The sequence below is a fragment of the Hylobates moloch genome, unplaced genomic scaffold (genome assembly GCF_009828535.3).
Source record: "Hylobates moloch isolate HMO894 unplaced genomic scaffold, HMol_V3 SCAFFOLD_7, whole genome shotgun sequence".
Classification (NCBI taxonomy): domain Eukaryota; kingdom Metazoa; phylum Chordata; class Mammalia; order Primates; family Hylobatidae; genus Hylobates; species Hylobates moloch.
The window spans coordinates 30,463,166-30,490,600 of record NW_026652282.1 but is presented as its reverse complement, the minus strand read 5'-3'; positions in this window follow the sequence as shown (position 1 = coordinate 30,490,600).

Genomic DNA, 27,435 nt, shown 5'->3' with positions numbered 1-27,435 from the left:
CTTACCAATCCAAAGAAAGCCCAGGACCAGATGGATTTACACCTGAATTCTATCAGTCATACAAAGAGGAGCCTTATACCCTTCCTTCTGAAACTATTCCAAACAACTGAAAAGGAGGGACTTCTCTCTAACTCATTATATGAGGCCAGCATCACCCTGACACCAAAACCTGGCAGAGATACAACAAGAACAAAAAGGAAACTTTAGGCCAATATCCCTGATGAATATCAATGTAAAAATTATCAATAAAATATGGACAAACTGAATACAGCAGCACATCAAAAAGCGTATCCACCACGATCAAGTTGGCTTCATCTGTGGGATGCAAGGCTGGTTGAACGTATGCAAAAATCAATAAACATAATTCATCATATAAACAGAACAAAAGACAAAAACCACATGATTATCTCAATAGACACAGGAAAGACCTTCAATAAAATTGAACATCCCTTTATGTTAAAAACTCTCAATAAACTAGGTATTGAAGAAACATACCTCAAAATAATAAGAGCCATTTATGACAAACCCACAGCCAATATCATACTGAATGGGGAAAAGCAGGAAGCATTCCCTTTGAAAACCAGCACAAGACAAGGATGCCCTCTCTCAACACTCCTATTCAACCTAGTATTGAAAGTGCTGGCCAGAGAAATAAGGCAGGAGACAGAACTAAACGGTATTCAAATAGGAAGACAGGAAGTCAAATTGTCTTTGTTTGCAGATGACATGATCCTACATCTGGAAAACCCCACCATCTCAGCCCAAAAGGTTCTTAAGCTGATAAGCAACCTCAGCAGTCTCAGGATACAAAATCAATGTGCAAAAGTCACAAGCATTCCTATGCACCAACAACAGGCAAGCAGAGAGCCAAATGATGAATGAACTCCCATTCACAATTGCTACAGAGGGAAGAAACTACCTAGGAATACAGCTAACAAGGGAAGTAAAGGACCTCTTCAAGGAGAATTACAAATAACTGCTCAAGAAAATCAGAGAGGGCACAAACAAATGGAAAAACATTCCATGCTCATGGATAGGAAGAATCAATATTGTGAAAATGGCCATACTGCCCAAAGTAATTTATAGATTCAAGGCTATTCCCATTAAACTACCATTGACATTCTTCACAGAACTAGAAGAAACTATTTTAATATTCCTATGGAACCAAAAAAGAGCTCATATAGCCCCGACAATCTTAAGCAAAAAGAAAAAAGCTGGAGGCATCACACTACCAAACTTCGAACCACACTCCAAGGCTTCAATAAACAAAACATCATGGTACTGGTACAAAAACAGGAATGGAGACCAATGGAATAGAATAGAGAAATTACAAATAAAACTGCATATCTACAATCATCTGATCTTTGACGAAACTGACAAAAACAAGCAATGGGGAAAGGATTCCCTGTTTAATAAATGGTGCTAGGAGAACTGGCTAACCATATGCAAAAAATTGAAACTGGACCCCTTCCTTACACCTTATATGAAAATTAACTCAAGTGGATTAAAGACCTAAATGTAAGACCCAAAACTATAAAAACCTTAGAAGAAAATCTAGGCAATTCAGGACATAGGCACGGGCAAATATTTCATGATGAAATCACCAAAAGCAAGTGCAACAAAAGCAATAATGGACAAATGGGATCCAATTAAAGAACTTCTGCACAGCAAAAGAAACTGTCATCAGGGCAAACAGGTAACCTACAGAATGGAGAAAATCTTTGCAGTCTATCCATTGGACAAAGATCTAATATCCAGAATCTACAAGGAACTTACACAAATTTACAAGAAAAAAAAAGCCTATTAAAAAGTAAGCAAAGGACATGAACACACACTACTTAAAAGAAGACATTCATGTGGTCAACAAACATATGAAAAAAAGCTCAACATCATTGATCATTAGAGAAATGCAAATTGAAACCAGAATGAGATATCATCTTATGCCAGTTAGAATGGCGATTATTAAAAAGTCAAGAAATAACAGAGGCTGGCAAAGTTGCAGAGAAATAGGAATGCTTTTACACTGTTGGTGGGAATGTGAATCAATTTAACCACTGTGGAAGATGGTGTGGTGATTCCTCTAAGATCTAGAACAAGAAATACCATTTAACCCAGCAATCCTATTATTGTGTATATATCCAAAGGAATATAAATCATTATATTATAAAGATATGTGCACACATATGTTCTCTGCAGCATTACTCACAATAGCAAAGACATGGAATCAACCCAAATGTCCATCAGCGATAGACTGGATAAAGAATATATGGTACATATACACCAAAGAATACTATGCAGCCATAAAAAGAAATAAGATCATGTGCTTTGCAGGGACATTGATGGAGCTGGAAGTCATTATCCTCAGCAAACTAACACAGGAACAGAAAACCAAACACTGCATCTTCTCACTTATATGTGGGAGCTGAACATTGAGAACACATGGACTCAGGGAGGGTAACAACACACACTTGGGCCTGTTGGTAGGTGAGGTTGAGGGAGGGAGAGCATTGAGAAAAATAGCTAATGCATGCTGGGCTTAATACTTAGGTGATGGATTGATAGGTGCAGCAAACCACCATGGCACACGTTTACCTATGTAACAAACCTGCACATCCTGCACATGTACCCCGGAACTTATAATAAAAATTTTAAAAAAACACATATTACAAGAATTTTTATTGTATGGCATACAACAGAATATTCAAATATATTTTACAGCTTAATATTTGGGTAAAAAGTTTACATAATAAAGGATTCTGTGATATAATTTTAAGAAATACTACATACTATATTATTTTCTTAGAAATTTGCAGTGCATATAGGCATTTTGAACGTGAAGAGAAAGTTTATAATAAAAACAAAACAAAATGAAAATCTGAAGTTGGTATTTTGAAGTAATTGGCAGTAATTTTGAAGTTAGTACTTTCTCAAACTAAGTTGACCACAGGATCTCTTTCTAACATAATTCCTATCAATATCTATTGAAATCAGTGGTTTCTTGAGCATAATTTTCATCAATAGCACTGAGAAAAGATGGTGTGTTTATCTGTGGAAAGCTAATCGACTTATACAATTACAAAAATATGTAATTTTGCTTTTATTAGCCCTATAATCTTACCAGAAAACTATGGAGACATTAGTAATTAATTATTAAATCTCAGCTATAATGGACAGAAACATTGCTTAAAAGAGTGCCTTTTAAATTTGATTTTTAGTTCAGATCAAATCTTATCGCCTAGACTTGTAAAATCTTTGCTCTTTTTATTTTGCTCCAGATTCTTATCTATTAACTCATTTATAACATAAAGTTGAGGTGACAAAAATTGGTGTCTATGTAAGCTCCATTAAAGACCATAAATAATGATAGGATTCACTCAAAAGAGAGGTCCCTTAGATTAGGTGAATCAATCACATTATTAGATTAACTATAGTTTCTTTCTTTTTTCAAGGATTGAAACATAGTCATCAAATACTCATTACTTAATAGATATAATGTAATTATCAAATAATTGCATTTTTTGAAGACTTTTATGTGTTTGATAGCAAAAGACATTTAAATATCCAGCTTTTTAAAAGGGGACATACATGTCATTGGCTTCTAATTTCACTGTACCTAGAGCACTGATGCATAACTGGACTATGGATTTGTAGACTTGCTTAAGTTATAAGAATTTATAGAGTTATTAAAATCTGCAATTTTTAGTTAATGTGCCAATTATTCATTAAAGATGCATTTAACATTTAATTTTATTCTTCCTGATGAGAGAGTTATTTTTACTCTCTGATCTTCAAACTGCTATCAGAAATCTCTTCAAAGTACATTCCTAATCATATTAACCCCTCACAAATCTCTTGTTATTTTGATGCCAATAATATTGTATTCTCCAAATACACCTCTAAGTGTCCCACCCATTGTAATAAAGACCTAGTTTAAATGTTTCTTCATTAATGAGGAAGGTCTTAATCCCACCCCACTAATGTTAATCTTATCTTTCTCTGATTTTTTATTTCTACTGAAATGATAACAACAACATCACTAGTTGTTATGTGCAATAAATAAGTTAATGTGTATGAAGTACCAAGCATGGAGCTTGGCAGATATTAAAGTCCAATAAATTGTAGCTATTAATATGTCTTATTATTATAGCACACAATCTGCTTTGTGTTAGAGTTATTTATGAACAAATATGCTCTTCCTATTAGCATATAAACTCATTGAGGGCAGATTTGACATGTAAATCCATCTTAGTATCTCCCAAGGTGTCGACAATTTCTCTGGTATACATTCCTTATTTGTTTTACTTTTAATTCATAGTAAATCAATGCAAAAAATGAACTTATATGAATTCAAATGTAATATCTCTATCTTGAAGAGAGCAGAACCAATACATTTTTAAATTCACAAACACACTGAATATGTACTATGTGTTTATCATATTGTATGTTCCATAGCAATATTAGAATAGGGTTAGCTGTGACAAAGTTATTTTTTGAAATATTTACCTATTTGTGTGTCTGTCTGTGCACATCTACCTGCAATAACTTTGTCTCCCAAATTGTTGGTCACTACTCAAGCTAGTCTTTGGCTGCCACTGTCCAATGGAAGGGAGGCCACGGCAGACATTTCACTAAAACTCCTTGGCTTGGCAAGAGGGGGCAGAGTCTGAGTAAGAAAAGAAACACACATATTAGATGCTGGAGAGTGTTTCTTAAAAGGATCTTGAATTATGCCTCACTTAAAGCACATTCAAGTTTTGAGGAAGGTGAGGGGAATAGAACTTCCAAACAGAATACAATTTACAAAGAGCAGAAATCTGTGCTTTGTTTATCATATGACTTAGAGATCTTCAAGACTCCAGCCTTTACTACACTTCAGCATCGTGTAACAGCAGACAAATTAGGCAAAGATGTCAAGTTTTAATAGAAAGATCAGTTTGCTCTGAGACAGTTTGTGAAGCTTTTTGTGGCTGCAGTGTGACAGAAGAGAGAAGCAAGATGTTCTCTGCTCCCAGGAAAGGCATAAAAGTAAGCAAAGAAAAAAAAAGAGATTTGAAACAAGAAAGTTAGGTGGTAGATTCTAAGGATCTCATTGTTGAAATAATATCATGTTGTAGTAGAAAACAGCATTAATCTTACAACTATGATTTCAGAGATAGCATGACTATCTTAGGTAATATCAGGATGAAAAATGATTACAGCTGAGAGCAATACAGAACGACATTTATTGCAAAGGATACATGAGATGGACACATGACAATCTAGAATCAGATAATTCCTCCCTGAATACATCTTTGATTCTAAATGAGCCTGTCATCTACACCTGTAATTAAATACCACCTCAGAAAAAAAAGGAGAGGGAATGTAAAACCTTTCCTAATGTAGAAAATTATGGATTGAATTTAAAATTTACGGAGTTGCCGGGCGCAGTGCCTCATGTCTGTAATCTCAGCACTTTGGGAGGCCGAGGCAGGTGGATCACCTGAAGTCAGGAGTTTGAGACCAGCCTGGTCAACATGGTGAAACCCCGCCTCTACTAAAAATACAAAAATTAGCTGGGCGTGGTGGCGGGTACCTGTAATCCCAGCTACTCGGGAAGCTGAGGTAGGAGAATCGCTTGAACCTAGGTAGCGAGGTTGCAGGGAGCAGAGATCGCACCATTGCACACCAGCCTGGGTGACAAGAGTGAAACTCCACCTCAAAAACAAAAATTACTGTTAACAGTTCTACAGAAATGACTAGGTTCAGTTATGTTCTACCAGACTGAAGAGACTCAATAAATGTAGGTAAAAACTAAAATTTTTGTTTTGGCTTGTCATTCTCTAGGCTGTACAGAAAGCATGGCACCAGCATTTTCTCTTAGTGAGGCCTCAGGAAACTTCCACTCATGGTGGAAGAAGGTGAAGGGGAAGCAGATACATCAAATGGTGAAAGTGGGAGTAAAAGAGAGAGGGGAGCAAGAGTGAGAGGGGGAAAGTGCCACACTCGTTTTAAACAACCAGCTCTCACATGAGCTACCAGAAGGAGAACTCACTCATAACCATGGGGATGGTGCCAAGACATTCATAAGGGATCTACTGCCAAGACCCAAACACTTCCCACTAAGCCCACCTCCAACACTGGAGGTCATATGTGAACACGAAATTTGGAGAGGACAAAACATCCAAACCATGTCATTCAAAATAGCTAAGATATGAAAACAACCTAAGCATCTTTCTACAGATAAATAAATAGAATGTTTATATATGTTTATATATTATATATATATATATATAATTAGCCATTGTTATTCAGCCATAAAAATAAGAAAACCATGCCATTTGTGACAATATGAATGAAACTGGGGTATTTTATGTTAAGTAAAATAAGCCACTACAGAAAGACAAACAATGCATGATCTCACTTATACATGGAACCTAATAAAGTCAAACTTTGCTAGGCGTGGTGGTTCATGCCTGTAATCCCAGAAATTTGGGAGGCCAAGGTGGGCAGATCACTTGAGGTCAGGAGTTAGAGACCAGCCTGGCCAACGTGGTGAAACCCCATCTCTACTAAAAATACAAAAAATTAGCTGGGTGTGGTGGCACAGGCCTATAATCCCAGCTACTCGGGAGGCTGAGGCAGTAGAATCACTTGAACCCGGGAGGCGGAGGTTGCAGTGAGCCAAGATCACGCCACTGCACTCAAGCCTGGGCTACGGAGCGAGACTCTGTCTCAAAACAATCAACCAATCAATCAATCAATCAATCAACAAAGTCAATCTCATATAAACAGAGTAGAGGGGTGCTTGCCAAGTGTCAGGGGGTGGGTAAACTGGTAGATGTTGTTAAATTATATGTATTTTCTATCATAAGTTTTGGAGATCTAATGTACAGCATGGTAACAATATTTAACAATAATGTATTGTATACTTGAAATTTGCTAAGGGAGTAGATCTCAAGTGTCCTCACCACAAAAAAGAAAAAAAGGTAACTGTGAGGTGATTACTATATTAATTTGATTGACTTTGATAATCATTTCACAATGTATATGTATATTGAAACAACATGTTGTATGTCATAAATATATGTGTGCAAATCAGTTTTATTTCTGTCATCAAACTTATAAAGTATAAAATTATTATAACTATAAAACTATGTTATTGAATACAAAAAGTAAAAATATGTAATTTGTGATATTAATAACACAAAGTGGGGGAGATGTAAAATGGCAGAGTTTCTGTACACTGATGTAGTTACATAGTTATCAGCTGAAAATAAATTGTCATAAGTATAAAATGTTTTTTATAAGTTCCTGGAAACCTCAAAGAAAATACTCACAGATGGCATAGAACAGAAAATGAGAAAATAGTGGAAAGATGCCACTACAAAATATCAACAAAACACAAAGGAAGGCGGCAAGAGAATAAAAGGAGAAGAAAATAGCTACATCAAGAAAGTAAACAGTACCAAAATGAATGCAGCAAGTCCTTCCCTATCAGTAATTTCTTTACATGTAAATGTATTAAACTCTCCAATCAAAAGAGGTAGAGTGGTTGATAGGAAAAGAATAAAACAATATCAAACTATATGCTGTCTATAAAATACTCACTTTAACTGAAAGTAAAAGGGAAAAAGTTGTTGCATGCAAATGGCATCAAAAGAGAGTATAGGTTGCCGTACTTATTAGACAAAAAGTACTTTATGTGAAAACTCTTACAAGAATATAATGACAAAAGGGCCATTTATCTGAGAATATATAACAATTATAAATATATATGCACTTAACATAAGAGAACCCAAATATATAAACATTGACATAATTAAATGAAGAAATAGTAAAACAATAATAGAGTATTTCAAACCCAAAATTAAATAAAGTGGAAATAAAAAAAACAGTTTATTGAGGAAATAAAGGATTGAAAAATATTAATAGGTCAAAAGACATATTACATTGAACAGCAACAGAATACACATTCATCTCAATAGCAAATGAAACATCTTCCAGGATAGATCACATGGTAGGTCACAAAACAAATCTTAACAAATTAAGAAGACTGAAATCATAACAAGTACCTTTTCCAAACACAATGAAATGAAACTAGAAATCAATAGTTGAAACTTGGAAAATTCACAAATATATAGAAATTAGCACACTTTTGAACAACAAATGTACAAAATGAAATCACAAAAATAATTAGAAAACATCTTGAGACTAATGAAAACAAAAAAAAAAATACAACATACCAAAAGTTATGGAATGCAGCAAAAGCAGTACTATGAGGGACACTAACAGCAGTAACTACAACCATTGAAAAAGAAGGATTTTAGATAAACAACTTAACTCTGTGCCTCAAGAAAGTAGAGGGGAAGGAAAGATGGTCAACTAGACACAGACAAGTGGAAGACCTCCCATGGAGAGACTGAGGCAACTGGTGTCCTTTCAACAGATCTTCAGAGAGAAGGCACTGAAAGTGGACAGAGGAAAGACACAGGAGCTGGGATTAAGGTGGAGAAAGTTGGAAACCCTGCATGGGCTGCCACACACTGGGATTCATTTTTGAACCACAACCACCTCAGGAGAAACGGTGAGTTGAACTGGCAAGGAGCAACCCACTCTCACCACAGGCCTCTGGAAGCCTACGAAGGAGACCCATCGTCCACCACGGACACTTGAGGTGGTAGGGAGAACTACTTAGAGAACTGGTGGAACAGCAAGGCCACTGATGTACAGGGTTTGGTGTAGGAGTGCCTGTAGTTGAACATGGCCAGCGATAGCCATCCCTATAGGCTTGACTTGCTCCCATAGGAGACTTTAGCCCTAGGGGAACTGTCGGACCCAATCTCTGCAGGGCGGTCTTGCTCATCCAATGGGCCTGGTCCGACCTGAGCACTTCTTGGTCTATTGGTCTTCCCAGGGCCCCAGCCTGGCCACACCTGCTTACAGGTCAGTCTTGAGTGTCCTGGTGGCCCACACCATAGCTTCCATGCTGGCAGGCTATGCCTTACCAGCGTAGAGCTCCAGCAAGGCGGCCCCTAGGGCTGTGCACCACCCCAGACGTACCCTCCCCACACTGCAGCTGGTGCGTATCTGCAAGAGTGGGTTTTTTTTGCCTGTCCCATCAGCACACATGAGTGTAGTCCCCTCCCTCTGTCCCCCCACCACTGCAGTTGGAGTCTTGGCAGGCACAGAACCAGCAAGCCCTACCTCCACCAGCATCCAACCCTTGTGCTAACACTTTGAAGAGAACAGAGGATCCTCTCACACCCTGAGGGATCACTCCTGTGTGTGGGGCACAGAGAAGGCACCCAGACCTGTGCTGGCCAGCACCCAGCCCCAAGGCAACATCACCTCCAGTTCAAGAGCGCACAGTATCCAGAAGGCATCCCTTGCCCCCCTCAGCTGCCTTACTTGTGCCACTGTGGTGAATGCCTGCAGTGACACAGCCACCCCTACATCCACTAACACTCTGCTGAAGCTACTGCACCTTAGGACTGCCAGTGCAGTGGACTCCAAACCTCAAGGAGCCAGAGAACAAAGTCGGGGCTTGATACAAGTCCCCCAGAGTTACAGCACACAGCCCAGGAGGTGGGAACTAAGTGTTTGCCCTCTAACATCTCCCAGAAACAAAGCCAGTTGGCTGAATCAACCTTATGCCACAATCACGCACTCAAGATAATCAAATAGGAGAAAATAAAAGAAAAACCCATCCAAAGGTCAGCAATCTCAAAGACTGAAGGTAGATAAGCCCACAAAGATGAGAAAGAATCAGCACAAGAATGTTGAAAATTCAAAAAGCCATCTTTGACAAACCCACAACCAACATCAAAGCAAATGGGAAAAAGCTGGAAGAACTCCCCTTGAAAACCAGCACAAGACAAAGATTCCCTCTCTCACTACTCGTATTCAACATAGTATTGGAAGTGCTCAACAGGGCAATCAGACAAGAGCAAGAAATAGGGGGCATCCAAATAGGAAGAGAGGAAGTCAAACTATCCCTGTTTGCAGGCAAAATGATCCTATATCAAGAAAACCCCATAGTCTCAGTCAAAAAGCTTCTTAAGCTAACAAACAACTTCAGCAAAGTCTTAAGATACAAAAATCAAAGTGCAAACATCACTAGCATTTTTATACACCAACAACAGTCAAGCTAAGAGCCCAATCAAGAATGTACTACCATTCGCAATGGACACAAAATGAATAGAATACTTACGAATACAGCTAACAAGGAAAGTGAAAGATCTCTACAAGGACAACTACAGACCAGTGCTAAAGGAAATTAGAGATGACACAAAGAAATGAAAAAATATTCCATGCTCATTGATAGAAAGAATCAATATTGTTTAAATGGTCATACTTTACAAAGCAATTTATAGAACCAGAAAAAATATTTTAAAATTCATATGGAACCAACAAAGAGCCAAAATAGCCAAGGCAATCCTAAGCAAAAGGAACAAACCTGGAGGCATCACCCTACCTGACTTCAATCTATACTATAGGGCTACAGTAACTAAAACAACATGGCACTGGTACATAAACAGACACAGAGACCAATGGAACAGGATAGAGAACTCAGAAATAAGACTGCATACCTACAACTATCTGATCTTTGACAAACCTGACAAAAACAAGCAATGGGGAAATGATTCCCTTTTCAATAAATAGTGCTAAGATAACTGGCTAGCCATATGGACAAGATTTAAACTGGACCCTTTTCTTACACCAGATACAAAAACTAACTCAAGATAGATTAAAGATGTAAATATAAAACCCAAAACTATAAAAACCTTGGAAGTAAACCTAGCAATATCATTCAGGAAATAGTCACGGGCAAATGTTTCATGACAAAGATGCGAAAAGCAATTAGAATAAAAGCAAAAATTGAGAAATGGGATCTAATTAAATGAAAGAGCTTATGCACAGCAAACGACACTATCAACAGCACAAACAGACAACCTACAAAATGGGAAAAAACATTTAGACAAAGTTCTAAAATCCAGAATCTATAAGGAACTTAAACAAATTTATTAAAAAAAAATTAACAACCTCTTTAAAAAGTGGGCAAAGGATATGAATAGACACTTTTCAAAAGAAGACATATAGGTGACCAACAATCATATGAAAAAAATCTCTACATCACTGATCAGTAGAGAAATGCAGATCAAAGCCACAACGTGACACCGTCTCACACCAGTCTGAATGGTCATTATTATAAAGTCAAAAAATAACAGGTGCTGGCATTAGATTGTCAAGGCAGAAAACTAGCAAATATATTTCTGAACTTAAACTCAACACTTGACCAATTGGACCCAGTAGATATCTTTAGGATACTACACCCAACAAACACAGAATATACACTCTTCTTATCTACTCATGGCACCTATCCTAAGACCAACCACGTGCTTGGCTATAAAGCAAGTCTCAACAAATTTCAAAAAAAAAAAAAAAAAAAAAACACAATAAGCACACTCTCACACCACAGTGCAATAAAAAAATGGAAAGCAATTCCAAGAGGATCTCTCAAAATCATACAGTTACATGGAAGTGAAACAACTTTTTCTTCTATGACTTTTAGGTAAAGAACAAAATTAAGGCAGAAATCAAAAAATTATTTGAATTAAAAAGAGACATGATATAACAGAATCCTTGAGAAACAGCTAAATCAGTATTAAAAGAAAGGCTTACAGTACTGTATTAGTCCATTTTCACACTGCTTTCAAGACATACCTGAAGCTGGGTAATTTATAAAGAAGAGAGGTTTAATTGACTCACACTTCCACATGGTTGGGGAGGCCAAACTTACAGTCATGGCAGAAGGGGAAGAGGCACGTCTTACATGGTGGCAGGCGAGAGAGAACAAGTGTGTGTGAGTGCAGAAAAATACTACCATTTATAAAACCAACATATCTGAATATTTGCTCACTATCACAAGAACAGCATAGGGGAAACTGCCCCCATAATCAAATCACTTCCCACCACACCTCTCCCTCAACACCCGGTTCCGGGGTTTACAATTCAAGACAAGATTTGGATGAGGACACAGCCAAATCATATCAAGCACTAAACACCTACATGAAGAAGATAGAAGGATCTCAAATTAAGAACCTAATGTCACACCCCGAGGAACTAGAAAAACAAGAATAAACCAAAAATCTAGCAGAAGAAAATAAATAACCAAAATTCGAGAAGAACTGAAAATTGAGACATTAAAATACAAAAAATCAATAAAACCAAAATTTGTTTTCTGAAAGAATAAGTAAGAATAGACTACTAGCTTGAATAACAAAGGAAAAAAAGAAGATCCAAATAAGCACATCAGAAACAACAAAGCTACATTATAATTAACCCCATAGCAAAAAAAAAAAAAAAAAAAAAAAAAAAAAAAAAAATCCTCAGAAACAATTATCAACTCTTATAAGTACACAAACTACAAAAACTAAAAGAAATGGGTAAACTCCTGGAAACACTCAACCTCCCATTATTGAGCCAGAAAGTAACTGAACCACTGAACCAACCAATAACAAGTTCTAAAATTGAAACACTAATAAAAAAAACCTACCATCCAGAAAAAAGCTATGGGCATGATGAAACCACAGCCAAATTCTACCAGACATGCAAAGAACTAGTACCAAAAATCCGTAGGACAATCTTTCTTCATTTTTAACCTTTTAAACTATGTAGCCATTTCTGTAACTGTAATTAATCATGAAGGGATAAATATTTGAATGGGATACAGCAAACTGAATGCATTATTTTTTGAATTCTGTATAAACATAAATGTGAAAGCATGCCTAATATGTACTTAAATACCATTTATAATCCGACACATAACCTCTTTACATTCTTTTAAACACAGACTTTCATTCTCTGTAAAAGATTCTCTATAAACCCCACAGAGATTGTAAGTTGAGTAAAATGGACTGAATTTTCTCAGAAACTATTAAGATCTTTTCTTGTTAATAAGCAAAGAGGCAACTGAAAAATGGCTCTCCACCAGTAAAGACTGTGAAGTTCCACTTCCTCTCTATTATACAAAAAACATGTTAACAACCACTTGCTATAAAAGACCAAAACATATTTTTAAAACAATGGCCTGGAAACTTTGGAAGGAACACCCTGGGAAGCCACTAAGGCTACCATTAGCAGTGACATAATAGCGTACCAGCATCCCAAAGCAACAAAAAGCAGCCCAGCATGTAACTTATGGTCCAATTTCATAATGGAGATGGGAGAGCAATGCATTTCTGAACCAGACCCCATAAAATGAAGTATTTTATGTTAATATCATATTAATTCTACAAGAAGTTTGTGCTCCTCCAAAATGTGGCTTTTTGGGTTAATGATAGTCAACACTTATCAAATAACTATAGCATGAATCTAGAGAGTAATTTATCTCAGATCATGGATTTGTTAATAAATTCAGATGACTTGAGATTAGTCCCCAGAAGCTATAAGGATGCACTTCATCCAAGAACTCACCTAGAAGCAAATAAAATTAGATATTATAAGTGTCAATTTTAGATAGAAATGTCACTCAAGGTAATATTAGCAAAAAGAAACAAGTCCCTTAAAATTGAAATGAATCCAGGTTCAGAAATTTTTCTCTCCTAAATGTAACTTTCAAGGGGATTTCTTCCATAATTTGTGGTTTTGTCTAATGTTTTAGTCAGGAAACTAAACCAAAATTTATTCGAACTCTTTTCTCACAGACTTTGGTCCCTTTGAACTTATATTTTATAATTCAGAAAAAATATTTTTAAGTCACTACATAGTTTAAATTTTCACATCTCTACATTGTAAATCTAGATCTTTTTCTAATACATAAAAATCCCATATATTAAATGATAGGTAGAGATCAGAATACTCAAGGCCTTACAATTTTGGAGTTTATCCTAAGGATGATATGTTTAAAAATTACAACAAATAATATTTACTGAACACTCAATTACATACCAAGTATTATAACAAATTGCATGGACTGCCTTATTTACAAAAACCTTTTGAGACAGGTACTATTTTACAGATGGAGAAAGAAATATTCATTAAGAAGTAATTTGAATAAGTTCATATAATCAGTGAATACCCAAGTGGGGTTTCAACTTTGGCTAACAGAACCGACAAACCATAATCTTAACAGCTCTATTAGTTAGATATTTGCTACGTACTTCTCAAATGTATATGGCATACTTAGTATAAAAAATGTAAAAAGATCACACTACATTCTGTTTTTTCTTGTCTATTATCTTTTGATTGAATTATAAATTTAAACCTATTCATATGAAAGCCTTGAAAGATTTTTTAACTAAAAATGATTGTAGATTTATAAGCAAGAATAAATTGATAAGAAAAGCTGCAGTTTATTTAACGGCTTATTGTTGTTTTCTATAAATAGATAAAACACAGTATAGGAGGGGGATTCACAATGTCTAAATAGAGGTGACCGGGACTTGCCTTCTCCAAAAAAGAACAACTTAACAGTGAGCTAACCACACATTAAATAGAGCTGCTAAGAGAGAACACTGGAATTCCCCAGTGAAGTGACATGGAAACTCTGAGGCACAGAACAAGAGGGAAGCAAAGCAACCAGCCCCGCTGGAATTGGCTTGTAGCCAGGAGGAACTCCCTACTGCTGGGAAAATGTAAGCAAGATATCTCCAGCTGTCAACATTCGCACTGCGGATTCTTAGAACTGTAGCCACAGGAGAGCACCTGCAGGCCCTAAGGTTAGAATGCAGAGGTGTGTGGAATCCATGTGATGGTGTTGTTCCAGAGAGAAAGCTCACACTGAGTCCCACACAGCCCCTGAGACCCAAGCACCTGCAGAACAGTGCCATTTTGAGAGTCCAGCACCCCAGACTGCATCCTGCCCTAGGGTCCAATAATCCCTGCATTTCCTCATTTCTGAAAACCCACTGACATCTCTCCACATACACTCAGAGGGCTGCAGTATCACACCACCAACTGGATCCAGTGGTGCAGGAGGGTCCCCAGCACTCTAGCTCACACAGTGTCTTACACTCTGGGTAGTGGATGGTGCAGTCCATCTGGAAGGCTGCCTCCAGGACAAAGGGAACCAACGTGTATGCTCCCCAGATCCTGAGAGTTGTTTGCCTGGGACCACTGCCATTGATAGCAACCCTTCCCCTACTAGTGGCAGGACTACCAGGCACCTGCAAATGCCTCCAGGGGAACTGGGAATCAATCTAATCCATCCATCACTACTAAAGACCACACATGCTGATCAGTGGCCTAAGAATAAATCTGTACCACTGACGACCACTACTGCCACCAGAGACCCAGTAAAACATCTGGAGGCTTAGGGATCAATCTGTCCTGCCTGCCACATCAGGCACCTGTACACATGATCCAAGGACATGAGGACAGATGTGTTCTACCCACCATCACCACCCCCCAGTGCCCACAAATGTTATCTGAGGCCTAGAGATAAATCCACCCTGCCATCGGACGCTGGTGCCCTTGCACATTCTCAAGGGCTTGAGGACAGGTATGTCCCACTCAACATGACCACCACCCACAAATGTTATCTGGGTTCCTGGGGATTAATGCAGCCCAGCAACCACCACTGGTACCCATCCACACCTTCTAGGGACCTAAAAATAGGCCCATTCAAGCCACAACCAGTGACTGTATGCACATCCCAGGGACCAAGTGACCAGTCTACCCAGTCTACCGCCACTGGTGCAGTCTCTGGCACTCTCCTTTAGGCACCACCTCATGGCCTTGGAATAGTCTGTCCAGCCTGCTGCTGCCACTACTGGTGCTCGTGTGCTCTGCTCAGGGGCCCAACGGTTGACCTACCACTGCTACTGCTACTGCTAATGCCTGGACAACACAGTGAAACCCCATCTCTACTAAAATGCAAAAAATTAGCCAGGCATGGTGGCACGCATCTGTAATCCCAGCTACTCGGGAGGGTGAGGCAGGAGAGTAGCTTGAACCCGGGAGGTGGAAGTTGCAGTGAGCCGAGATTGCACCACTGCACTCCAGCCTGGGTGACAGAGCGAGACTCCAACTCCAAAAAAGAAAAAAAAAGAAAGAAATGCCTAAAAAAAAAAAGAAATAATGTTATCAAAAAAGCTCAGTACGATAAAGACAATACGGAAAAATAATATAAAGAAACCAGAAAAACAATTCAGGACATAAATGAGAAATTCAACAAAGAAATAGACATCTTAAAAAAGAAACACATGGGAACTCTAGAACTAAAAAATTAATGAATGTAATCAAAAAATACAAACCAGAAAATATATGAGAGAGAGGGGAAGCAAAGTGGCAGAATAGAATGCTCAACTGATAGTCTCCCATGTGAGGACACCAATTTTACAACTATCTATATAGAAAAGAAAAAAATATAACTTCATAAGAAACAAAAATCAGGTGAGTCCTCATAGTACTGGTTTTAACTTCATATCACTGGGATAGGCAGTGAGGAGATAGAAAAAGTAGTCTCAAATCATTGACATGACCACTTTCCTACCCCCCAGCAGGATTGGCATGGTGTGGAGAGCATCTCAGAGTACTGGAGGAGAGAGAGTATAGTAACTGTGAGGTATTGAACTCAGAGCTGTGCCATTAGAGCAGAAAGGAAAACCAGACCAAACTCAGCTGACTCTTGCCCATGGAAGGAGCATTTCTAGCTAAAGGGGACTTGCTGTCCCAATGGTCAAAATTTGAGTTCTTACATACCTTGCTCACCACTGAGGGCTAAAGTGCTCTGGGTCTAAAAGTAAACCTCAAAGACAGGAGAGGTCACAAGGACTGCTACTCTGAGGCAAGTCCTAGTGATGAATTGGGCCAAGAGACAGTGAACTTGGTTGGTGGAGGGGTTGGGGGTGGCCTGTAACCTACTGAGACTCTAGCTGGGGTGGCTAAGGAAGTGCTGGCATGACTCCTCCCCAACCCCAGGATGCACAGCTCACAGCTACAAAAGACACCCCTTCCCTCTATTTGAGAAGAGAGAAAAGACTGGGATGGACTTTGTCTTGCATTTTGGATACCAGTTCAGCCACAGTATAATAGGGCACCAGTAAGAGAAATGAAGCCCCTGTTCCAGGCACTAGCTACTGGAAGAAATTTCTAGATAACATCTGAGATGCAAGGGAAGCTACTGGAAGAAATTTCTAGATAACATCTGAGATGCAAGGGAACCTGCTGACTTGAGGGGAAGAACCCATTCCTGGCAGTATACATCACTTGTTAACTAAAGAGCTCTTGGGCCCTGAATAACCAGCGGTGATACCCAGGTACCATGCTGAGGGCCTTGAATGAGCCTCTAAGACATAATGGCTTCAGGTGAGACTCAGTGCACTACCAGCTATGGTGGCTATGGGGCAAAATTCCTTCTTCTTGAGAAAAGCAGAAGGAAAAGTAAAGGGCACTTGGTCTTGAACCTTAGGTATCGGCTCAGCTGCAGGATGGTAGAGCAACAAGTGAGCTCTCAGGGTCCCCAATCCCAGAACAGGGGGCTTAAATGGCATTTATGGACCTGTCCAGGGCCAGATGGGAGCTCACTGCCCTGAAAAGTGACTAACAGGCCAGGCAGCATTCACCAGAAACTGACTTAAGAGTCCTTGGGCCTTAAAAATACATTGGTGCTAGTCTGGCAGTACTCCCTGTTGCCTGTGGTGGCAGTGACTATGGAGCGAGGCTCCTCTGCATTTGGAAAAACCTGAAGAGAGTGGAAAGGACTGTGCCTTGTGGTTTCAGTGCCAGCTTAGCTGGAGTATAATAGAACATGAAGTAGATTTCTAAGGATTTGACTCTAGTCCCTGACCACCGAACAGCACCACTGGACCAACCTGGTACCTCGGGGAATTTGCCACTCTGAAGAAGTGGATATAGACCTGGCTGGCTTGGATACCTGCTGATTATAAAGCCCCAGAGTCTTGAGTGAACATTGGCAGTAGCCAGGAAATGGTTACAGCAGGCGTTGGGTGAGACCAAGCACTGTGCTGGCTTCAGGTCTGATCCAGTGCAGCCACAGTGCTGGTGGCCACAGGGGTGCTTGTATCACTTCATCCAGCTTTAGGTAGTTCAGATCAGAGAGAGAGAAACTCCATTTGTTTTGGAAAACGTAAGGGAAGAGAATACATGCCTCTGCCTGGTAAACCAGAGAATTCTCCTGGATCTTGTCCAAAACCATAAAGGCAGTACCTTTACAAGTCTGCAAGAACCACACTGGTACTGGGCATAGGGTACTCCCTAAAGCAGATACAGCTTAGATCACAACACCCAAGTCATTTTAAATATCTAAAAAGACTTCCTAAGAATAACGGCTACAAATAAGCCCATAAAGTAAAAACTACAACAAATACTTAACCCTTCAATTCCTAGACACAGAAGAACATCTACTATCATCAACATCATCCAGGAATACATGACTTCACAAAATGAACAAAATAAGACACCAGGGACCAGTAATGGAGAAACAGAGATATGAGACTTTTCAGAAAGAGAATTCAAAATAGCTGTGTTGAGGAAACTCAAAGACATTTAAGATAACAGAGAGAAGGAATTAAGAATTCTATCAGATAAATTTAACAAAGAGATTGGAGTAATTAAAAATAAACAGAAATTCTGGAGCTGAAAAATGGCATACAGTATGCAACTGGCATACTGAAGAATGCATCAGAGTCCTTCAATAGCAGTACAGATCAAGCAGAAGAAAGTATTAGTGAGCTAGAAGATGGGCTAATTGAAAATACACTCAGAGGAGACAAAAGGAAAAGGAATAAAAAACAATGAAGCACACCTATAGGATCTAGAAAATAGCCTTGAAATGGTAAACCTAAAAGTTATTGGCCTTAAAGAGAGAGTAGAGAAAAAGACAGCAGTAGAAACTTCATTCAAAGGGATAATAAAAGAGAACTTAACAAACCTAAAGAAAGGTATAAATATATATATTTTTTAGCTGCACTGAAGCAGAAGCTTTTTTTTTATTATTATTATACTTTAAGTTTTAGGGTACATGTGCACAACGTGCAGGCTTGTTACATATATATACATGTGCCATGTTGGTGTGCTGCACAGAAAGATATAAATATTTAAGTACAAAAAGGTTACAGAACACCAAGCAGATTTAACCCAAAGAAGACTACCTCAAGGCCTTTAATAATCAACCTCCCGGCTGGGTGCAGTGGCTCACGCCTGTAATCCCAGCACTTTGGGAGGCCAAGGCGGGCGGATCACCTGAGGTCGGGAGTTCGAGACCAGCCTGACCAACATGGAGAAACCCCATCTCTACTAAAAATACAAAATTAGCCAGGCATGGTGGCACGTGCCTGTAATCCGAATTATTCGGGAGGCTGAGGCAGGAGAATTGCTTGAACCCGGGAGGCGGAGGTTGCGTTGAGCTGAGATTGCGCCATTGCACTCTAGCCTGGGCAACAAGAGCAAAACTCCATCTTAAAAAAAAAAAAATCAAACTCCAAAAGGTCAAGGATAAAGAAAGTATCCTAAAAGTAGCAAGATAAAATATATAAATATCATACAGTGAAGCTCCAATACATCTGGCAGCAGACTTTTCAATGGAAACTTTACTGGTCAGGAGAGAGTGGCATGACATATTTAAAGTGTTAAAGAAAAAAAAGTACTTAGTTTCAAATGGTATATCTGCTGATAACATTGTTCAAACATGAAGGAGAAATAAAGACTTTCCCAGACAAACAATAGCTAAGGAATTTCGTCAATACCAGACCTATCCTACAAAAAATGCTAAAGGTAGTATTTCAATCAGAAAAAAGGATGTTAATGAGCAGGCAGAAATTATCTAAAAGTACAAAACAAATTCAATGTCCCTTCAGAATAAAACTTCTCAAAAAACTGCTTATAGAATGAACGTATGTCAACTTAATAAAAGCTAAATACAACAGACTCACTACTAGTATTATACTAAATGGGGAAAATATAAAAATTTTTTCTCTGAGATTGGGAACATATCAAGGATGCCTACTTTCACCACTGTTATTCAACATAGTCAGAAGTCCTGGCTAGTGTAATCAGACAAGAAAAAGAAATAAAGGGCATCCAAACTGAAAAGGAAAAAATCAAAGTATCCTTGTTTGCAGATGATATGATCTTATATTTGAAAAAAACTAAAGACTGCACAAAAATACTATTAGAACTGATAAATTCAGTAAAGTTACAAGATACAAAATCAACATACAAAAATCAGTAGCATTTCTATATGCCAAGAGTGAACAATCTGAAAAAGACAGTAAAAGGTAATCTCATTTACAATAGCTACACATAAAATTAAATAAAATTAAATACCTAACAATTAACTTAACCAAGGAAGTCAAAGACCTCTATAATAAAAACTGTAAAACACTGATGAAATAAATTGAAGAGGACACATAAAAATGAAGATATTTCGTGTTCATTGATTTCAAGAATTAATACTGTTAAAATGTCCATACTACCAAAAGCCATATACAGACTAAATGCAATCCCTATCAAAATACTAAGGATATTCTTCACAGAAAAACAAAAAAAAATCCTAAAATTTACATGAAAGCACAAAAGACACACAATAGCCAAAGCTATCCTAAGCAAAAAGCAGAAAACTGAAAAATCACATTACCTTACTTCAAATTGTACTATAGAGTTATAGCAACCAAAACAGGATGTTACTCTCATAAAAACACACAGACCAATGGAGCAAAACAGAAAACCCAGAAACAAATCCACACACCTACAGTGAACTCATTTCTGACAAAGGTTCCAAGAACATACACTGGGAAAAACACAGTCTATTCAATTAATGGTGCTTGGAAATTAGATATCCATGTGCAAAGGAATGAAACTAGACCCTCTTTGCCATATATAAAATCACACGAAAAGGGATTAGAGATTTAAATCTAAGATCTCAAACTAAGAAACTACTAGAAGGAAGCTTTGAGGAAAATATCCAGGACATTGATCTGATCAATTTTTTTTTTTTAGCAATACCCTACAAGTACAGGTAAGGAAAGTAAAAATGACAAATGGGATCACATCAAGTTAAAAAGCTTCTGCAAACGAATAAAAAATCAACAAAGTGAAGAGACATTCCAGAGAATAAGAGAGAATGTTTGCAAATTTACTATCTGACAAGGGATTATTAACCAGAATATGTAATAAGCTCAAACAACTCTATTGAAAAAAATCAAATAATCTGATCAAAACATGGGCAAAATATTTGAATAGATACTTCTCGAAGACATACAAATGGCAAATGGGCATATGAAAAGGTGCTCAACATCATAAATCATCAGAGAAATGCAAATCAAAACTATAATGAGATATCATCTCACCCCAGTTAAAATGGCTTATATCCAAAGACAGGCAGTAACAAATGACAGTGAAGATGTGGAGAAAAGGGAGCCCCTGTCTACTGTTGACAGGAATGTACATAAGTAAAATCACTATGGAGAACAGTTTGGAGGTTCCTCCAAAAACCAGAAATTGAGACACCAATATGATTAAGCAGTCCCACTGCTGGGTATATACCCAAAAGAAAGAAAATCACTATATTACAGAGATATTTGCCCTCCCTTGTTTACTGCAGCACTGTTCACAATATCTAATATTTGGAATAAACCTAAATATCCATCAACAGATGAGTGGATAAAGAAAATATGGTACATATACACAATGGAGTACTATTCAATGATAAAAAGAATGATATCCTGTCATTTGCAACAACATGGATTGAACTGGAGATCATTATGTTAAGTGAAATAAGCCAGGCACATAAAGAGAAACATTGAATGTTCTCACTTATTTGTGGAATCTAAAAATCAAAACAATTGAACTCTGGACATAGAGAATCGAAGGATGATTATAAGAGGCTGGAAAGGGTACTGGGGGGTTGAGGGGGAGATGGGGAAAGTTAATTGACACAAAAAATAGAAAAAATGGATAAGACTATTTGCTAGCACAGCAGGGTGACTATAGTCAATAATAACTTCATTGTACATTTAAGATAACTTAATTGTACATTTTAAAATAATACAATGTTATTGGATTGTTTGTAACACAAAGAATACATGCTTGAGTGGATGGATACTCCATTCTTTACAATGTGATTATTTTATGTTGCATGCCTGTATCAAAACATCTAATGGAACTCATAAATACATACACATACTATGTACACATAAGAATTAACAATTAAAAAAAGTAATTGAGTACTTCAATAATAGAATACATCTAGCAGAATAAAGGATTTCTGAAATTAAAGATAGGTCTTTTGAAATAACCATCAGAAAAAGAAGAAAGAATAATAAATTAAAAAGACAAAAAAAATCCTATGAGACATACAAAAAAACATAAAGCAACCAAATATTAAAGTTTTAGAAATTCCAGGGAAAAAGATGGGCAAAGGCATAGAAAATTATTTCATCAAGAGAATAGTAAAAACATTGCAACTCTCCACAGGAAGCTCAAAATCTCTAAATAGATTCATCTCAGTAAAGTTTTCTCCAAAGCAAATTGAAATCAAAATGCCAAAATTCAAAGACAATGAGAGGATTCTAAAAGCTACAAGACATAAGAAACAAGTCACATATAAGGGAATCCACATTAGACCATGAGCAGATTTCTCAGCAGAAGTCTTACAGGCCAGGAGAGAATGTGTAATATATTTAAAGTGCTGAAAGAAAAAGTGTCAGCCAAGTATAATATACCCAGCAAAGATGTCCTTAAAATGGAAGGATATGTATAGCCTCTCCCAGATTAGCAAAAAATGAGGAAGCTCATCACCACTAGACTGGTGCTAATATATGCTTTAAGAGCCCTAAACCTGGAAGTAAAAGGGCAATATCCACCATAATGAAAACACATGAAAATATAAAACTCACTGGTAAAGCAGATGCACAAATGAAAAGAAGAAAGAATTGAAAAGTTACCATTACAGAAAGCCACCAAACATAACTATAAACAACAATAGAGAAACAATTATTCCCTATTGAATAGAGAAAGAAATAAAGGACATTCAAAACAACCAGAAAACAATCAACACAATGATAAGTTCTCACCTATCAATAATAATGGTGAATGTAAATGGATTAAATTTCCCACCTAAAAGATACACATTGGCTGAATAGATTACAAAAACATGACTGAAGTATATGATGTCTACAAGCAAGCCACTTCATCTGTAAAGACACAGAATAAACGTAAAAGATTGGAAAAAGACAGCCCTCACAAACAGAAACCCAATGTGCACAAGAGTAGCCATACTAGCATAAAATAAAACAGATTTAAAGTAAAAAATGATAAACAGAGACAAAGGTGGTTACTATATAACAATAAAGGGATCACTTCAGCAAGAGTATATAATGATTGTAAATATATATTCACTGAACACCAGAACACCCAAATATATAAAGCAACTTTTATTAGATCAAATGTGAGAGGAAACTCCAATATGAAAATAGTGGGACACTTCAACATCCCAATCTCAGCATATGATATATCATCTAGATCTAGACAAAAATAAATGACCAAAAAACATTAAATTGCATTTTGGAGTATATGAACTCAACAAATATTTACAGAACATTTTATACAACAGCTGCAAGGTACACATTCTTCTCATCAGCACATGGAACATTCTTTAGGATAGATAACATGGCAGAACACAAAATAAGTCTCAGGATTTTTTTTAATTGAAATCATATCAAGTACCTTAGACCACAAAAGAATAAAACTAGAAATCAAAAATAAGAGGTACATTGGAACCTGCATGAAATTAAATAACAAGCTGTTAAATGATCATTGTATTCATAAAGAAATTAAGAAGAAAATTTTTAAATTTCTTGAAACAAATAATAATGGAAATATACCAAAACCTATGAAATAGAGCAAAAACAGTGGCAAGAGAAAAGTTTATATAAATAAATGCCTACATCATAAAAGTAGAAATATTTCAAATAAAACTCAAGGAAATAGAAAAGTAAGAACAAACCAAACTCAAAATGAGTAGGAATTCAATAATAAAGGTCAGAGCAAAACTAAACAAAATAGGGACAAAGAACAATACAAAAGATCAATGGAACAAAACTTTGTTTTTTTGAAATGATTCACAAAATTGCTAGAATACTAGATAGGTTAACAAAAAAAAAAGAAAAAAGGTCCAAATAAATAAAATTACATATATAAAGGAGATATTTTAACAGATCCTACATTTAAAAAATTTAAAAATTATAAACGACTATGTGCTAAAAGTTAGATAAAATCCAGAGAAAATATATACATTCCCAGAAACATATAGTCTACCATGATTGAACTGCAAATAATTAGAAAACCTGAGCAAACCAATAGTGACTAATAAGATTGAATCAGTAATAAAAAAGCTCCAAACAATGAAAAGCCTAGGGACAGATAGATTTACAGCTGAATTCTACCAAATTTATAAAAAAGAACGAAAACCACTCTTTTTTCTCAAAGTATTTCAAGAAACTGAATAGGTGGAAAATGTTCTTAATCCATTGTACCAGGCCATAATTTCTTTGATACAAAAGCCAGGTAAGGATGCAAGAAACCAAAAACTACAGGCTAATAACCCTGATGAACATAGATGCAAAAATATCCAACGAAATACCACTAACGTGAAGCCAACAACAAATCAAAAAATAATACAGGTGAATCTAGCAAAGATGGCAGATAGAAGACAGGGCTAACATGCAGCTACCACTTAGATAGACAGAACAGTGTGTAGAGACTCACACCATGAACTTTTACTCCAGGAACCATCACAGAAATGTACCAGAAAACTGAAATAATTTATGGATCCTTTTAAAGAAGTGGCATACTGTTGCAAATTCCATGAGACAAGTGAAAAACTGTGAGTTCCCAAAGTGTGAAAGGGAGAAAGCCTACCTTCAAACACATATCCCCATTGGGGAATCTGAAAATCCAGATCATGGGAAAAGGATTTAACCTTACCTTTCGCTGAAACAGATTTAGGGAGCCGCACAAAATACAAAAGTAGAAACAGAAGCAAGAAGAGTCTTGTAGGCACTTCCAGTCTCCAGCTCAATCCCAGGGAAGCCATCTCTGACTATATCTCACAGAGGCCCTTGGGGAAGGTAGCCAGCAGGATTAGGGAGGGGTCACAGTGTGAAAGACGCTTCAAACTAAATTTGTAATAATTTCAAGTGGGTATAAATTTTCTTGAGCAGAATCCAGGGGGCAAACGAGAACTGATGCAGATACAAGTACAGGGAGACATAGCCAACATTGTGGGTAGATGAGGTAGGGGGAGGCCTGAAAGGCAAGCTTGCTTTCTCAACAGGGAAGCTGATAGCCTGGGGCAAGATCCGAGCAGGGCACTGTGGGAGCAAGACCACCTTGCCAACAGCGTGGAAGCTGAGTGAAACTTTTTGCTACCAGCCATCCTGGACTTCTCTGGCAAATTATATAACACACCAGAGGCAGCCATAATATTCTCCAGAGAATAACCCCATTGGCCTGAGAACCACATCCCCATCCTTCACAGTGGCCATAGCAAGCCCTTCCCAAGGAGAGTCTGAGACCAGACCCACCTAAACCTGCCCCCAGCCGATGATATTTCTCTACCCGCCCTGGTAACCAAACACAAAAGACATAAACTCCTGGGAACTTTATGACCCCACCCATCACCTGAGTAACCAGAATACTTTCCCTGGCCAACTTAGGGCAAGCTTAGATCCTTCTGCTACTATTGTGGCTGGTGCTCTCTTGAAAGCACCACCTCCTGGTTGGAGGCCAGCTACCTCAGGCCATTACAGCAACTCATGACAGAATAACCCTGCTCACAGGGATGGAAAACAACAGCGAATTCTACTGCCTGCAACCTCTTGGCTACCTAAGGACACTCAAAAAGATATAAGGGTATAGGTAATTTTAAAGCAAAGCAATTACCATATCCTGAAATACCATGTGTTGTCTGTCCCAAAATTGATTTGTATGAGTAAAAGTGAGCATACACCTTTCACAGGGTGAAGGCATCATCTTGGTTCCCACTTCCTCTTCACCTTCACTATTTTCTATTTTATAAAAGAAAGCCTTCCCTTTGCCTAATTATATTAGGGTTGTCCAGTGGTTTAATACCTATAGGTTTAACAATTCAACAATTTGCAAAATTACTGCTTATGTTAAGGAAATTAATACCACCAATGACTAGGTATCAAATCATTTTGCAATTTGAGTGATTTCCAATTATTCGCTTACAACAAAACTGAAGAAGGCCTCATTTAGTTACAAAAAGTGATCGGGCGCAGTGGCTCACGCCTGTAATCCCAGCACTTTGGGAGGCCGAGACGGGCGGATCATGAGGTCAGGAGATCAAGACCATCCTAACACAGTGAAACCTCGTCTCTACTAAAAAATACAAAAAAAAAAATTAGCTTGGCGTGATGGCAGGCGCCTGTAGTCCCAGCTACTCAGGAGGCTAAGGCAGGAGAATGGCATGAACCTGGGAGGCAGACCTTGCAGTGAGCCGAGTTCATGCCACTGCACTCCAGCCTGGGCGACAGAGTGAGACTCCATCTCAAAAAAAAAAAAAAAAAAGTACAAAGACTTGAGAAACATTGCTGTAACATCATAACTGTATTATCTATTTGTTTATGAACAGATTTACTCAGCACTTATCCCTATTAAATGAGAAAAAAACAGAATATTGTGTTTTGACTCACTGTAGCAATAATATCTATCTACAGATACATAATAAGCCAATTGAAAAAACAAAAGCGTAACTCATCCATTTCATTTAGAAATAATTATAATAATTTTTATACTTTGATTATTTCCCAAAATTGATAAAAGATGCATGTTGTTTTGACCTATTCTTTACTACTAAGAATTACAATTGGCAACCAAACAGAAGAAAATTTAGCATTTAGAGATTTATGGTAACTGCAAATTTACAAAATATAATTTCAATTTAGATACATATTATTTTGCTGAAGAAACTTAAGTTGCTTTGATCAATAAAAATTTTCAAATACAAAATGTATTATATTAAGTTTATGTGAAAGAAGGGCACTGTTTATATAATTACAAGGGGGAAAACAAATAATACATAATTTCAGATTTTGAAATAAGAGTTTGTTTATTCATTATATTGTATAAGTTTGGTTGTATCAGATCATTATGGAATTTGGATGATCTGACATATTTTAAGCAAATGTAACTGTTTTATTTAAAATGACAATGTAGGCAATATGCCAAAAATTCTATCTTTTGCCACTTCCAGATAATAAAACTTAGATAATAAAAATATATGACATCAAAAATGTGCAACATCTAAAATGTTCTTTAAAATTCTTTTAGAGAGGACATGAACAAAAGGTTCATGAAACTGAAATAGAGGGGTTGAGCCATCAAAGAAAAAAAGTGTGCCTCCATCTATGTTCCCATTATGTGAAGCGTTTGAAGTGCCATTAAAATACTTCAGCCTTTTCTGCTTGTATG